Here is an 18,220-nt window from a genome sequence, read left to right as displayed (position 1 = left end):
TTTCTGAAAATAATACAAATAATTTTGAATACATCCCTCGACTTGGTAAAACCATTAAAATAAAATGGTAGGATATCTACAGTACCGATCCCTCCACATTCACACTCAAACGAATATCCCCTCCATGTGAAGCACTTCATCCTCAAGACAATAATACTGTCAGTCTTCCTACTTTTTCTACATATCTAAAGAAAATGCGTCTCTCACACCCCAATGCCACATTAGAAGAACTCGAATAACACCTTCTTTATATCTTTGCAGCACCAAATATAGGACCAACTACTTCAGAAGAAACTGTACAGTCAGGCAACCCACTTCTCGAAGATTTCAGCCAAAACCCCGATGCATAGCCCGGCCCAATCGAAAAGGTTGATCTGATATGATCGAATAAAGTTGATATGACTACCTCCACAGTAAAGATTCCCCTTTTCTCTACTTTTGCTGATGACAATACACCTTCACAGTGAAGATTCCCCTTTTCCTCTACTTTTGCTGATATGACTAATTTGGAGTCACATCAAGGCTACAGTATAGATTCCCTTTGCATACGTGTCTCGCCACTCGACCTCCACCAACGCACGAAAGATGCTCTATCCCTCTCACCGACGCACGGCCCCATCCTGAGCCATCCACGCGTCCTTCTTCGTGACCCATGCCGTGACAAGACGTCCCATCTCACCCACGCAGTTTCCTTCTTCACCAAGGCATCCCTTCTCTGCCACACAACTTCCTTCTCCGCTAAGGCATCCAGATTCTTCCTCGCCTATAAATACCTCCTCCCTTCTCCAGAAACGGCAGACTTGGCCAAGGATACCACAGCAGCAGCATCAGAAGCTCATATTCCCTCATAGCTCTCATATTTTCTCAATCTCATATTCTTCTCCTTTCTTCTATTTTGTTTTTTCTCTCTTCTTCTGTAGATAGTAGGTTAGTTTATACAGTTGCTATCCAGTCGTCTGTACATCGTCAAAAGTCAGTAACTTCTGTATTTCTTTATGATTTCATAATGTGTAATTGTAATATATCTACCTTACTTTCCTATTATCCCTCTGAATGGAAACAGTTTGCAAGTCTCTGTATATGCAATCAGTAAGTAGTACTGTTATTCTACTTTCATCTTTGTAATAAAGGTATTATGCAGTTCAAACTTGTTTTTACATTTAAAATTCGTGACTATACGCATACTTCTTGGATTGTATTCGATATATCTTGACTTTCTGCTCTTGTTATCGTAATTGCTTTTCTTTATTATGTTACACTTCTGCAACAATTAATAGCTTATAACTCTGTCATCTTTACATATTTACGGTAGTTTAGTTAGGGTAGATCTTACGTCGAAATTATAAATATATATATATATATAAGGAGTAGATTCTGTACGCCCACTAGTTGACCGCTACAGTAAACGTCAATGACCCAAATTGAATCAGGGCCGATCTAGCGGTCATGACCTTTTTTCGTGTTTGAATTTTAATTTTTTTTCTATAAATTCAAATCATTTAAAATTTTAGTTGTATATTCTTCTCATCAAGGCGTACCTAATAAAAATATATAAAAAAAAAATACATAAAATAAAATTGACCAAAATACCCCTGAAGCTTTACAGGGGTATTTTGGTTAATGTTTTTCATGTAAAATATTTTTGTTTTTGTTTTTCGAAAATGCACCTATTTTTTATATATACACGCTCCAAATGATAATTTTTCTAGAGATATGTATCAAATTTAATGATGATCCTTTAGGGTCCTACACACATAAGTGTAAGTAGCGTCTCATAGGATCATTACTCGATTATTATTTATCATAAAAAAAAATTAAATGTTATATTAATTATCTCACCAATAGTTATTGACATAATAATTATCTCACTCTAGGAAGTTTAGCCAGGCCTCTGTTTGCTCAACTGAAGGTGGGGATGATGATGATGATGGGGATGACCATGACGATGATCAAAATACTCCTTGAAACTTTCAGAAGTATTTTGGTTATTTTATTTTATTGAAAATAATTTTTTTATATTTTTTGCTAGTGTGAGTTTAATATAGGAATGGACGTCCAAAATCCTTGTAACGTTCTAGAAAGAGATCCCCAAGTCACTGCTCCACCGGTGCGAGAGGGTCTCTCGACACAAGACCCGGGTAATGATGATTCAGATCCTGTTGAACCCTCAAATTCCCAGCCATGGATAGTCCACCACGGGCGGAGTTTACTGTGACCTAATTCAATTGCCTATAGTCTATACAAAGTCTCATGGACACATCTTTCTTCTTCACAAATAGAACAACTTTACAAGGGTATTTTGGTCAATTTTTTTCAAGTAAAATATTTTTATTTTTGTTTTTCAAAAATTCACCTATTTTTTATATACGTTCAAAAATTCACCTATTTTTTATATACACACGCTCCAAATTTCAGATCAATCCGATTTATAGAAAAAAAATTAAAATTCAAACACTACCGGACATTCAGGATCGTCAAATCGGCTCATATTCAATCTGGGCCGTTGGTGTTTACTGTAGCAGTATGATCTTTTTTCATATATATATATATAAGTATTGTTGTTTTGATGATGAAGTTCTCTCTTTCTTTCTCTCACGCACACTCAACATAAACCTCTTTCTTAATTTTTCAGTTCCAAAAGTTTAATCTATTTTGTTCCTTTTGTTTTTTCTTTTTTTTTTATTGTTTGGAGGTCTCTCGCTTATACAAAAGCCTCTTTCCTCTCTCAAACATAAACCTCTTTCCTCTTCTACCTCAAACATAAACTTATTTTATCCCTATCGAACGTTTTCTTTAATTTTTTTTGATGGAGGTCTCCATCGAAAAGGGTCATTTTGATGTTGAAAAACCCTCTAATTAATCATCTTGGATATGTAAAAAAAGGAAAAATATTTCGAGTTTTTTAAATAGTACATTATGTAATACATTATTTGGACCGTCTATTTTCAATATTTTCATGTGTTCATAGATCTACCTGATTTGAGCTATTTTTTGAGGGACCCGGTTTCTATGCGGCCAAGTCTACATATGTATAAATGCGAGCCTGTTAATAAATCTATTTTTTAGATGGATTTTAATAGTTAATTTTTAAATACATGTAATCTCTAACATAAAGATCATGAATATGAATAAATAAATAAATTTTAAAAACAATAAATAATAATTCTAGTAAGAAAACATTTGGACCGTTAGTTTCTATTATTTTTAAATGGAACACCTACTTGCATCCATCTTTATGATGGATGCTTTACATTTTTTGGACCGCATATGTAAAAATGCAGTCCACCCCACATGAAACAATTTTCTTTTTTTGAATTTTTATAATTAAAAATGAAAATAGAATTTTGGGCCAACCCAGGAATTTTTTATACCAAAATTCCATCTTATGATAAATTTGAAAGTGCATCTCAATTTTATTGTTTAAGGTTCCAAACTTATACAAACCACACCCTTCTTTTAATATATTGCTCTCTACCTCACACACGTGCAGAATGGCCTTTGATGTAAATTTGTGACCTTGAATGAGACTACGGCAGTGATGTCTACAGACAATTATCATTTTTGGTATGTTTAATGTGAAGTTTATAGAGGGAAGGTACACCATGCTCTATTGGTGCATATGTATATTTTATACACCATGAGGTTTATAGTAAGAGCTCCAAGGATGAAGGGGATATTTGAAGTACTAAGTAGTGCAGCAACTATGAAGCAGTTAGTTTTGGAAAAGTATACAAAGAGGCCCTTTAATTATTTTTCGGATTGTATACAATGAGACTATTTATCTCCGGTATTTAGGTCACAATTACTTACAACCATCCAATGTGAAATGCGTGTTTTGAAAAAATTTCTTTTGAACTTAAATGCAGCCATCGAATTTTACTTCCAATAGTCAAGATTAATTATGAACATCTTGTATTAAAGGTCAATTATCTCATTATATTTTTTTTTTTTGCTTTTAGGACAAGACTATCATGATTACTCTTGTCTAGAATTAAGTGGTTGTGAACAATTAAGTGTGTAATTGACTAAGATCAAAGGTTTCCAAAAAAAAAAAAAAAATTCTTGAAATTCGTAACACACCCTAGGCCATCTTATTTGACATTTAATGGCTCTAAGTAATTCTGACCTCTTTATAAGGTCTTATAATATATAATTCCATTAGATTTTCTTTTGAATAAAGAAAAGCATTTAGTGGGGTTGCGGCTAGGAAATTGTAGTTTTGCTATTGAAAAACTTCCAAATTAACCATATCGACCTTAATAATTATAAATTTGAAAAAAAAAGGATTTCTAGTTCTAAAACATTCTTGTAGAAATAGAGGGTCAGTATCAAAACCTAAAGAGCAAGATGTATCGTTGTGTATCAAAAAACCTAAAGAGCAAGATGTATCGTTGTGTATCAAAACATTCTTGTAGAAATAGAAGTGTATTGTCAGTATCATAATTCTATTATGATCAAAGAGTTGGGGAAGACAATACCATGATCTCAGAGTTGGCGAGCATTATGCACGAAGGACAAAGTCATGAAGCGTAACACATTTTTTGTCACAAAGTGTGACACATTTTTTGAACCGTCCATTTCAATTGTTGACAGATAAGCCATATTTGTGCCATATTTGAAGCTACAAATTTTATAGCTTAATGAGGAAATAGATTTAGGTCATCGCAAGGATTTTGGAGCTGAAACTAGCACTTTTTGGTGGAGTTTTGAGGTACAGATTATCCAAAGTTTAAAAAATAAATCGGTGACCCGGATCGTCCACCTTAAAAATCCATCCGGATTGGCAGTTCGGATCAGCATCAGCCAAATTTGCTCTTACTAGCCTTAAAAAAATTTCAAAATTCTCTAAAATTTCCTAAAAAATCTTGTTTTCTAGGTTTCTAAAAAAAAAGGTACAGAACTATGGATTTTTCAGTTTTTTGACATCAAATGTCCACTTCTATCAAAATCATAGATCATGTACAAATCTGACAACACAGTCCTGTATTTGGTTGTTTAGAGAGTAAAAGAAACCCATGGGTTTATTGTAGCACTCAAGGTGAAGACATTCGGGAGAATGTTTATATGATAACAAACACCCCACATTTGTTGAAGGAAAAAGTTTATATAAGGATGCTACCTTATAATGTGGAGCTACGGATGTCCCTCAAAAATCCAACCAACAAGGTAGTTTTAATGCTGAAAAACTCTTTGATTGCTCATCTCGACATCGAGATGTATTACTATGAAAAATAAAAAGATTTTAAGAATAAAAAGATTTTAAGTAGCAGAAATAGTGCATTTTACAACATATTAATCATCTCGACATCGAGATGTATTACTATGAAAAATAAAAAGATTTTAAGTAGCAGAAATAGTGCATTTTACAACATATATTATCTACACCATCCATTTTCAAGATTTTCATATGTTTATATATCTATTTGATTTTAACCATTTTAAAATTTAAAATTTTATAATTAGATATAAAAATTGATTTTGAGATAATTCTAAAAACATTTTAGATCAAAATTATATACCATGATAAAATTAAAAGTGCACCTTATGGCCCTCAAATATTGGCACTTTGTGAGAATCAGCTCTCTGATATCTGATGCCCCTCTTTCATCTTGCAAGGAACCTCCAATCAGAATTTCAGCATTGCAAGTTTCCTTAACTGATCTAATAGATGCTCCTCCTCTACCAATAATGCACCCCATTTTGCCTGGAGGAACATTAAGAACTGATAAAAATTCCTCTTCAGGAACATTCCCTTCTCTGATGCACCCCATTACCATTGATGCAGAAAAATCGACAATATAATGCAGCAAGGCGCCATAGTGAATATTCATTTAATTTTTCCATCATGTTAGGATAGATGCAAAGCAGAAATAGAACATCATCTGGTGCAGTGCGAATCGTCAATTCCGATATAACTTCTTCCTTCTCAACATACGATATGCCACAGTAACGTGGATCAGCAAGGAGGCTAACAAAAGATATGTAGTCATCTCTTGCTCCTCTGTCAAGGTATAGGCAATCTGAGTGCCAACAACATTCCAAATTGAAAATAAAGAGCCTCGCTTTATTATCTCTTTTCCAATCGTGAACAACTTTTGTGACTCTAGTGCAGCCTTGCAAAAGCATCTGCCCACCGCGAATAGCATCTACGAGATAAACAGCATGCTGAAATGCTAGCTGCATCATACAAAGATCAACACCTTCACAATCAAATCCAATAACCAATTGGCTTATGCTGCTTGAAAGAACAACGAAATGAGAGTCTACTATGAAATAAGATGAAAAATTAGGAGCCTATACGAATTTTTCTCATATTTCTATTTATATTTTCAATAGAGAAAGGTTTATATACTTCCCCTATACAGTATAGAAGATCTATGCTTCTCCTACCATCCATCCAGCCACTCACCATTTGATCTTAGATCCGATGTCTTAAAGTATTTTATTTTTAGTTTTTTTAATACAAATTGTATGAATATGAAATTTGGTACGTGTCTTCTTCTCATTGAGGCGTACCTATAAAAAAATATTAAAAATAATTTTTCGATAAAATATAATGACCAAAATACCCTTTGAAACTTTCAGGGGTATTTTGGTCATTTTATTTTATCGAAAACATTGTTTTTATATTTTTTTTGCTAGTGCGAGTTTAATAGAGGATTGGACCTACAAAATTTGGTGTCAAAATAGTTTATGGAAAAAAAAATTAAAAATAAAGTAGTGTAGAGACGTGAACTTGTGATTGGGACAATCTTAACCCTCCATTCAAAATGGACGGTCGAATAAGGAGAAGTAGGGAAAACATAAAAAGCTTGCCCTTTTCAATAATTTTTTGTTTATCTAGATATATACTATTTGATCTTTCTAGAGTTGTTATATTTATTTCCTTCCATATTTAATTTATCTCTTATTATTTACTTGAAAATATCGAACACACCTGCCGTCCGTTGATTTAACTTATAGATTTTCTTGCATAAGTTAGGCCACAATCACGTTAAAATTTTTTTTGAAAGAGTTGGGAGGTGCACTCTCTCATCCCCACATTCTCCCTCTAATGACGACACTCTCTCACTTTTCATTGTTACAAATTTTCTCATATACTCGTATGTTCCCTCTAAGTGGTCTCCTCGTACCATATATTCATATACACTCTTCCCTTGCTCCTAAGCAAATCATTTGTATATAGATTCTCTCTCTCTAAACTTTTATATACCCATATCGCCTCTCTAAAAGGTCATGCGATCTCTCTCTTATACCAAATCTAAGTAATCTTCTCTCGTCGTCAGGTCTCACTCTACTCCTCTCTTGCCTAATGGAGAGAAAATGAGAAGAGAGGACAGTAGTGGTTATAAAAATATTTTGAAATCAACAAATTTCTTGTTTTCTTTTTGTATCTAGGTGCATAACTATGCAAGTTTTCCCTCTAAATGTTCAAATCTCTTTGAACTTTTTATTTATAATTACTTCCAATCAAGCACATAAAAGTAGATATACTTTTGTTTATGTACCCGGTTACCATACAGTCAAGCCCGCATATGTAGAAATGCGAACATCTTAATAAATCTATTTTTGAAATGGATTTTAAGACTTAATATTTGAGGACATGTAATTTCTAACATGGAGATCATGAATATGAAAAAATAAATACATTTTAAAAAATTTAAAAAATAATTCTAGTAAAAAAATATTTGGACTGTTAATTTCCATTGTTTTTAGATGGAACACCTACTTGTATCCATCTGAAAGATAGATGCTTTACACTCTTTGGACCGCATATATAGAAATGCGATCCAACAGACATGAAACAACTTTCCTTTGATTATAGGATGATTATTTTTTGTCATTTTAAATAGGGCCCACAAAAGAATATATATATATATATATACTAGCTATAATGAATAGTATAAACTCCTAGCTTCCCGTTGTCAAATCTTCATTGAGTAGTCCAAAATTCATATCACTATCTGAATTTTAATATATTTTTTTAAAATCAGATCATAATGTGTGTGTGTGAGAGAGAGAGTTGCTCATATCCCACAAAAGTTTAAGTTTTAAACTTTAAGATATTTATCTTTCATTGAAGCATTGGTGAGGTTGAAGAAAAATTGGGCACCAATGAATAATATAATATGAGAAGAAGGCATGTATACTCCGTTCCACCGAGTCGGTGTGGAGCCATCCATATGAAAATGTAGTACTTAAAGTAAATAATAAAAATAAAAACATAAAAATTAAACAAGAAATGTGGGGCCTCTAGTAAATAAAGAATAATAAATATACATATAAAAAAAAGGAAAATGGTTTGATAGGACTAACTACAACCCTATCAAAATAAATAAAACCTCACCTCATAACTCATCAAAAGTTGCAATTCAAGCATTGAAAAACTTTTACATCGATCATCTCGACTTGAACATTATGGTTGTGAAAAAAAAAAAAGATTTCAAGCTCTAAAAAAAATGTATATTGTAACAAATTATTTAGATGATATATTTCACCCTTAAAGTAAGTATTCAGAGATCCGCAATATTTGTACCATTTTTTGGTTTTTAAATTTTATTTTCAGTATTGGAAATTTATTTTAAAACTATCATGGAGATTTCTGTTGCCGAAAGTGTTTTTCAGACGGGGATTTTGGTGAGGCTTTATTTTGTTGTTTTTTAAAGCCTAGGCCTTATGTAAACTTCATCCAATAAAAAATTATATGGAATTGGCCAGTTCCAAAGCAAGAAAACAACCAGTTCTCGATATTTAGTGGGAATCAGACTGGTTCTCCCGAAGATTGATCTGGATCTGCATTTTAAAACCCCAATTTTATCAAATATCATTAAGAAACCGCCCCCTTTAAATAATTTCTTTCTACCTTCCCACCATTATAATTTAATCGCTGCTCGTATCCAATATTGTGATTCTCGTTTGTATTGCTTCTTGTCATTCATTAACTAGAATACGGAAATAATGTTTCAAAAAATATTATGAGACGCATTTGTCATTCCATTGCAAAATCATTAAAATGATCAATGGGTCTCAATTAATATTAGATAGTTTACTTCATGGCGTCATTCCTTTAAATGCCATCTAAGAGGTCTGGACCACTTACAAAATCATTAAAATGGCCAATGGGTCTTAATTAATATTAGATGGTTTACTGCATAGTTATCAAGACTGGATTTGACAGATAGTCTCCAACCTGTTCATGTTTTGATTGGTTTGGTCTAAAGTAAAAATCAATTTAGTAAAAAACAGATTAAAATTATTCTTGTACAAGTTTTAGCCGATACGACCAACCGGTTTAGACCAACTCAATTTTGGCCAAAACAAAGTGGGCCAATTTTATTTTGACACATCACATTTTAAAAACTATTATTCATTTTTTTAATATTTTAAATCTAATTTTCAATTGGTGGTTAGACAAATTTTGATTTGACTAGATCCCTCACTGACTCAATGGCAAATCCAATCTTGATAACATTGGTTTACCTTTAAATTTCATTTTATTTTACCTCCTCAAATTAAAACTTTAAAGTTACCTAAATTGCTCTTGTTCAAAAGGTCGGAACCAGAATAAACAAGAAAGTTTAGCACTTAGACCCATTCTAAACAAGTAGCGGTACTCTCACTATTTGGTTCGAGCTTCTTAGATAGGCAAATTACTGAAATGGCCATATTCATTTAGGAGTTTCAATCCAAACCAGGGGCAATTGAGTATTTTTTTAATGATGATTAAGATGTTTGATTCCCTTCATGATTTTGTAAAGGGTTTTAACATCTTGAAGTATTAAATTTAATATTTGTACTGGAAAATGAGAAGAAGTTTGAATAAAATAAAAGCTTAAATAACCGGGAAAACGGATAACAAAAAGTGGTTGGACCATTTTAACCATTAGAAGAAGTTTATACATGGCCTAGGTTTTACAATAAAGTAAGCAGCATTTCAAAACTTAGCTAGAAAATGCATTTCTTGACACCTGAAAATTATCAAATTCATCATTGCCCCCCTTGCGCTCGCAAAAAAAAAAAAGAAAAAGGATTTCATGCTTCGTCAATTTTTTAAGTATTTATAAATCAATTTATACTATTTTTGGAGGAAAAATAGATGTTCAAGTTATCAAGTGCACATTTTTTATCTAATTTATTTCAATAAATCTATTTGATAGAGATAGATTTCCTCAAACCTCTAATACTATACAAAAAAATTCCCAAGAAATGCTAATAATTTTTGTAGCAGCGTTTTGGAACTCATTTCGAAACAGATGGTAGTGCGTCCACATGCTGTGGACGCTGAAAAGGTCCACAAGCACATTTCAATGGTTTGGATTGAACCAGCCTCATCTAACGACCAAAATAAATATAGTTTTTTTATTTAAAAATGATATTAAGTTGAATTTTTTTATAAGAAGCATTGAATAAAAATAATTCAGAAATATTTTGAATAAAAAATAATGATCAAAATAGTTTGGAGGTATTTTGGTTTTTTTTAAATATTTTTTAATTGTTTTTATTTTGAGTAATGATACTATGAGACCTTCCCACACCCATGTGAGTAGGACTTTAAAGGATCACCATTAAATTTTAACACATATCTCTAGAAAAATTATTACATGAATGTGGGATTTGAGTGAATAGGTTTATTGATAACTTTTTTTAGAGATCTATGTAAAAATTTAATGGTGATCGTTTGAGGTCCTACTCACATGGCTGTGGGAGGGTTTAATTATATTTATAAAAATAAACCCTTACCCTAAAATTTAAATAAATATTTTATTTAAATAAAAATAAAAAATAAAATATGAGTAACTTTTTACCATTAAATTGGGCCTTGTCAAATGTCAACCATTCCAAGGGTGCTTGTGTGCCCTTCCACCCATGCATATGATATTTTTCCTTTTCGTGCACATGATACTTTTCCCTTTCGAAAAGGACTCGGGTTCTATGCACCAAAGTCTGTTATGTAAAAATGTGGGCCTCTTAATAAATCTATTTTTTTTAGATGGATTTTAAGAATTAATTTCTAAAGACATGTAATCTCTAACATGGAGATCACGAATATGAATAAATAAATAAATTTTAAAAATTATAAATAATAATTCGAATAAGAAAACATTTGGACCGTTAGTTTCCATTGCTTTTAGATGGAACACCTACTTGCATGCATCTTTAAAATGGATGCTTTACGCTTTCTGGACCGCACATGTAGAAATGTGTCAAGCCCGCATGAAACAACTTTCCTTTCGAAAATCGTATTAAACTACTTTCCCATTCCGAAACACTTAAAAAGCAACTGGTTTCTCAAAAGTCTTTGTTTGGAGGAAGTGTTCGACAAACAAACATGCCCTTAAGTCATCTCCCTAGTGCCCAAGCTTTACTTGAGCAGGCATGTTACTTCTTTTTTTTGGGGTAATTCAGTGGGGATGATGAGCCCTTACCTCTTTTTATGAAATCATTCGTGGTTTTTAAATACCTTAGGTAAGAATGAAAGCCTAGATCTTTGTTGAGGCAGAAGTGATGCTACCACCACGACCTCAACTCCATTCTCAAAAGTTGTAAGTTGTAAGTCAATGGGGATTTGAGCCCCTACCCTTTGATGAGAATAGAATGATCATGGGGCTCGATAATACTACTACTAAGGCCCAAGTCATTCTCAACAATGAGGAGAATAAAATTACACCCACTTTTAAGGTTCACTAGGCAATCAGGAGAAAGAATGTGTAGTCATAAATAAATTTAGAAAATTGAATAAAAAGTTACACAAGACATCAATTTATCCTGTAAAAGTAAGACGTACCTCAAAAAACTGCTGGAGAAAGTTCTTCTTATGCCAAAACAAGAACCATGAAAACCTTTAGTCGATCATCTCAACCTCAAGATATAGAAATGAATAAACGGACCTTGATGAATGGATATTAAAAAATAATTTTAATATCCTAAAAATAATATATCTTATAACAAGTTATTTAGACGGTCCATTATAAAATTTTCAAAAAATGATATATATCGGATATCGTTTTTCCAAAATCGAATGGTCCGGAGAGCTGTAATTCCAAAATCAAAAGGTCCGTAGAACTGTAACGGTCCGGCCTACGCAAAGTCCCGAGTGAGGAGAGCTCGAGAACGGTCTTAACCTTTCGATCTCTTACCATCAACCAAACCACGCCGCAAAGCATCAGAAGCTGTAAATTTGTAAGGCCATCAAAACCACAAATTTCAAACAAGAAGGTGGTACTTTCCCTTTGATCACAGGCATCCAACTCCTAGGCATCAACAGTACTTGGTCTAATTCACCCGTATGGAAAGCAACATTATCATTCTTCAAAAGATGAACCCACCTGCCGATCCATGGCCATTGATTGCAGCAATAGTGGGTAACCCTAGTTTCATCATTTTACATCGAGGCCACTAGAGAAGTACTTGCCTTCATTTGTGCTGAAACGAGCTTTAGGACCAGGAGCCGCGTGAGCAAAGTTCAAAGCTTTTGTTATGTCGATTGAATGTTCGCCGTGGCCAGTTAGAGTTAGTACAAAGACATTGCCCCCTCTTCATGAGCCAGCAAGTGAAAGAAAGTCCCATGTGATCTTTTATCGGGGAATACATCCATCTTTTTTTTTTTTGGCAAAACATCACTTGCATGTGGTCTTTATTATAATAAGATAAATTTCAAAATAAAATCAACATAGCAATAAAACAAAGATCTTAACAACTTGATGTCATTTAAACAACTATACACTATGCTTAAGAATAAAAGATAAGATTGCAAGAAACAAAAGGAATAGTGTCAGAGATTACCTCAATCGAGCTTATTACGCCCCACACTGAATAAAAGATAAAATTGTAAGAAACAAAATGAATAGTATCGGAGATTACCTCAATCGGGCTTATTACACCCCACACTGAGTCACCATCATCCGATGGCGCGGGATCAACGGTCTAACTTCAATCTTGAACCGGGAAAGCAAATTTCGGCCAAGCCATACCAATAGAACATGAACCCCTTTGATCACAAACTCAAACTATCAAACCTTTGGTGAATTCTCTTAGCAACCTAGTTTGAGATAGATGAATTCTTTTTTTCTAAACCCTAAAACCCTTACCATAAATCCATATTTGAGAGATAGGAGAGAGAAAAACTTCATAACATAAACCCTTAGGTTCTTTCATAATGTAGGAGAGAGAGATCAAACATAACCTAAACCCTTAAGTTCTTTCATAATGTAGGAGAGAGAGATCAAACATAACCTAAACCCTTAGGTTCTTTCATAATGTAGGAGAGAGAGATCAAACATAGAGATAAACTTTCTTAAGAGAGATATAGAAAGATAGGTGTAAAGATTTTGGGTAGAGACAATCCCTTTTTTATAGACTTGAACAAGATTAGAGTTTCTTAGAGTTTTCATCGGCTTGCATATTCTTGTGAGAATGAACATAGACCATCGATCAAGAGTGACTTGTGGGATGAGAGATCTGAGCCATCCATTCCATAAATGGGCCATCAACATTATGAAAGGTGCATGAACTATTATCCCCTTTTTCTTAACCATTTTTTCATCAATAGAAATTAAATAAATTAAATCTAATTAAAATATTATGCATTCCATAATCTTTCACAAAATATTCCAAAGATATATCAAGTCAATATACACTTTCAATATTTTGTCAAAATATCTCATATCTTATTTGACCTCATGCCATAACATAATATTACCAAAATATAAAATAACTTAAACTCCAATAAAGAATCCAATGGGTGAGGCGTGCCACCCATGTGTGGCACATGTGAGCCCCACCCACTTGACACATGGTGGGCTCATGTACACTATGGGCCCCTCCATGATATTTCATATAATTTTAAATTATCAAAAAAAAATTCTAAAACATTATTTGAAGTATATAATTTTGTAAAATCAATATCTTCATTTTTATAAGTCCAAAAAAATTATAAATAAAATATTAAATGACTCATAAAAATTTAAATAATAATTCTAAAATAATTTATATTATAAAACAAATATAATTAAATTAACTTGATAGGAAATGGATCCATATAGTTAAAGAATTTAATCAGCAATCATGGGGCACTTCACCTTCAACTGTGGACTACAGACCACATTTGCCTTATCGAACCGACCCAGTATTTCCCATGACCCACAGTCCAAGCAGGGGCTCATTAGCGGGTCACCAAAATCTGACAGATGAGCCAAAGGGTCACAATCTCAGTTTGTGGACTACAGGTCCTCCCTTAGAGACAAGTCAAGGTTACCAAGACCTTATGCGACCACAGCTCTATGGCGCACAGGGGTATCTCTCGCGCATGCATACGATTTACCTTAAAAGGTGGATTTCTGGCTTTTTCGAACGATCTATCGATATGCATGCCGTGTGATGGTACAAGGATGAGGTTTTGGCCCCTGTCTCTATAAGCCACCATCACACAAAACGGTCACACAGTCCCTCGGCTCACTCATCCGGGCATTTTCTCCGACCTCATCAAGGGCTAGCCCATAAACCCTCATCAATTGTTCTTCATGCCCATGTAGCATGGGTTTTTCCCAACCCACTGACCTAAATCGTTAAGCACATATCGATATCAGCAAACCATCATTTGCTTAGTATGGTCCACGAGATACCATATTTCCATTGAGTTCATGTTCCATTATATTATTTCATTTTACAAGCACTCATAAAGCCTTTAAAGGCCACATAAACCCAATAGCAGACCTTTAGTTGCAAGAGAGTTACTGATTGATCCATGGAGATTGATAGTTGTTTTCCTCGTCCTTTATATAAGAGAAATGGGTTTCTTTGTAATAGAATAATAGACTTTAGGGTTTATCCGGAGAAAATATATAAAGAATTTCCAAGGTTTCTCTGCAAATTTATAGAGTTTCTCTATAACTCAAAGGAAGAAGCCAACAAGAACAATCTTTCAGGATTATCTCAAGAGAAACCTGAGAGATTTAAGGTTTATGTAAATTTCGGTTTCTTGGTAAAATCAATGTAGAAATGAACTTCTAGGGTTTCTCGTCTCTCATACGGATCCACTCTTTCTATGAGAGAGAAGCAGGGGAATGGTTTCTCGTCTCTCATAAGGATCCACTCTTTCTACGAGAGGGGTTTAATACAAGAAATTCAGTTTGAGTATCATTTCAATTTTTGAAAAACTGGAAAACAAGCATTTTAAATTTTTTTAAAATTATTAAGGTGGAAAAAAAACGGGTACGGGTGTTAACAGAAACTTAAAAAGAAATTTTGTAATAACATTAAATATAATATATATATATATAAGTATTTCCAACGCTTATAGGCGAAAATAAATAGTGATTCGCCTACTCTCATCACTGTCGAAATTTCATCGCACGGTCACGAATGTCTAGTAGTGTTTTATTTTTAATTTTTTTCTTACAGATCGGAATGACCTGAAATTTGGATGGTATGTACATCTTACTGAGGCGCATATAATAAAAATATAAAAAAAATTATCCGTAATAAATTGACCAAAATACCCCTAAAACTTTTCGGGGTATTTTGGTCAATTTTTTTCATGTAAAATATTTTTTTTTATAATTTTCGAAGATTTCCCTTTTTGATGAATACACGCTCCAAATTTCAGGTTATTCCTATTTGTAAAGAAAAATGAAAAATAAAACACTACTAGACAATCGTGACTGCGCGATGAACTTTGGACGGCGATGGGGTAGACGAAACTACTGTTCATTTTCGCTTATAGATGTTGCATTGTGTTTTCCTATATATATATAATTTATTATTATTATTTTATTATTATTATTATTATTATTATTATTATTATTATTATTATTATTATTCTACTTAATCTACACCAGTTTTCTAAAATTTCAAGTTAGGGGTAAGAGTTTGATGATGGAACTGCGTAGGATTTGGGGATCCACCTTAGTGTTTAGGGTTAATGCCTTATATAAACCACAACAAAATGATAATGAAATTTTATGAAAGGTGCTTAAGAAAAAAAACAAAAAACAATAAACATAATGATATGACTTAGTATAAAAGAAAAATGTAATAATAAAACCAAGGTTTGAAAATTCGCCAATTGGATCCTTGTCGTGTATTGGGAACCAATCGTGCCTTCTAGAGGTTCTGACCGATCCGTACCGATTCTCAAATAGAATTGACGTCAGTAAAGCGGTTATGACTAGGGGTGGCAACGGGTCGGGTATCGGTCAGGTCCGATTGAACCCGGACCTGGACCCGAAATACCACTTATAGACCCGTACCTGGACCTATACCCGACAGGTCCAAAGAGCCCCAAATCCGCACCTGTACTTGGGATATGGATTAAGACTAGTGATCCGGACCCGTACCCAAGACAAAAATGAGCATATCCCCTTTTTAATGCATAATTCTGTAAAAATCCCACAAATTTCATTAATGCCTTAGAAAACTTCTTTCATGGAGAAAAAGTTCATAAAAAAAAAAAAAAAAGCATTAAAATGTATAAAAAAAAAAAAAAAAAGCACGAAATTCAAATAGACACTTGTCATTTTTGTTGATCTTCCACCTAACATCAAGATGCAAAAAAAAAAAAAAAGTACTAAAATCAAATAAAAACTTGCCATTTTTTATGATATTCTACCAGAGCATCAATATATAAAAAAAGAAAGCACGAAAACCAAATTAAAACTTGCCATTTTTTATGATATTCTACCAGAGCATCAATATATAAAAAAAGAAAGCACGAAAACCAAATTAAAACTTGCCATGTTTGCTGATATTCTATTGAAGCATCAAGATGCCAAAAAAAAAAAGCAGAAAACCAAATTAAAACTTGCCATGTTTGCTGATATTCTATTGAAGCATCAAGATGCCAAAAAAAAAAAGCAGAAAACCAAATAAAAACTTGCCATTTTTTCTGATCTTCCTTTGAGCATCAAGATGCAAAAATATAATGCATGAAAATAAATAAAAACTTGTTATTTTTGCTCTATGCAAAAAAAAGAAGGGTGCAATTTGTATGGAGCCGAGGATCTAAACAATCAAAATAGAGCTCACCTTCAAATTGTGTCGAGAAATGTGGTTTCAATACTAAAAATCTTTATGATAGCCTTAAAATATACTTTTGTCTCTAATTATAAAATTTAAAGCATAAAAAATGGTATAGATTGAACAAATCTATGAGAATTTGAAAATCTTGAAAATTGACAGTAAAAAAATATGTTACAAGATATATTATTTCCAAAAGTTGAAATCTACTTTTTTAATGTCTATCATCTTGATAGTGAGATGATCAATTTGAGGATATTTGAGCATCAAAACAACCTCTTCTAATGAAATTTTTGAGGTGGGCTCTAATTTGATTGTTTAGAACTTCGGCTCTATATAAACTTTTTCTAAAAAAAGCACGGAGAGAATTGGACTTTGGGTCACCAAGGAAGAGAAATCCGGAGAGAGAGAATTGGATTCTCGTAGTTACAGGGAAAGAGAGAGAATTGAGCTTTTGCATAAAAGAGAGAGAGAGAGTTGGGCTTTTAGGGACCGAGAGATAATTGAAATAGAGCTTTCACATGGGAAGATAAATAGGGTTTCGGAAGAGAGAGTAAAATAGGGTTTCGAAGAGAGTGTGAAGAGAAACATAAAACTAATAAAATTAATATGGGTAGGCAACCTTCATCTATTTCGGGTCCTAAAGATGGACCCGGACCCTACCAGGTCCAAATGCTGGACCATACCCAAACCTATGGTGGGTCTACCTTAGGGGTTCTGGTCGGTTGCCACCCTAGTTATGACGTTAGGACTTGACGTTTTATCACAGAACCGGATCTCTCTCAACCTGTTTATGTTTTGTTTTACTTTTCAAACACTTTTTTTTATGGTTTGTGTTGTTTTCTTTTTCAAACACTTTTTTTATTGCTTATTTGAAATGTCCACATTTTTTTAATAATGTGGAGTGGTATAGGGGCCCCCTCCATATTTTAATACTTTAAAACATTTTGTCCACAAGCAAACCTTTTGCCCACGTGCTATTAGAATTGCCACGTATGTCTTGACTTAAGCTCAAGTCAAATGAGCTGAGTGGGATTGAATTTAAGTAAGTGGTTTCATGCGTGGATTGCATTTCTATCATATGCAGATTATGAGGATAAAGTATTTATTTTAAAAATGTTTGTCAATAAGTGTTTCATTTTAAAACAATAAAAATTAATTGTTTAAATATTTTTTTATTAAAATTATTATTTTAAATTTTTAAAAT

General features: G+C 33.1%; 1 non-coding gene across 1 annotated transcript; it reads right to left on the bottom strand.

Moving 5' to 3' along the window:
• Window positions 1-247: 247 nt before the first annotated feature.
• LOC18440753 (uncharacterized) lies at window positions 248-12,381 on the bottom strand. Its single transcript, XR_002282035.2, has 4 exons — window positions 12,327-12,381; window positions 12,138-12,170; window positions 5,542-6,263; window positions 248-374 (listed from the first exon to the last, which is right to left on the bottom strand). It is a non-coding gene; the product is annotated as an uncharacterized LOC18440753 (transcript).
• Window positions 12,382-18,220: the final 5,839 nt, after the last annotated feature.

Source organism: Amborella trichopoda, chromosome 1, assembly GCF_054954075.1.
Source record: "Amborella trichopoda isolate Santa Cruz 75 chromosome 1, AtrichopodaSantaCruz75HAP2 v2.0, whole genome shotgun sequence".
In the NCBI taxonomy this organism is placed as follows: Eukaryota; Viridiplantae; Streptophyta; class Magnoliopsida; order Amborellales; family Amborellaceae; genus Amborella; species Amborella trichopoda.
This window is presented reverse-complemented; position numbering and strand designations above follow the sequence as displayed.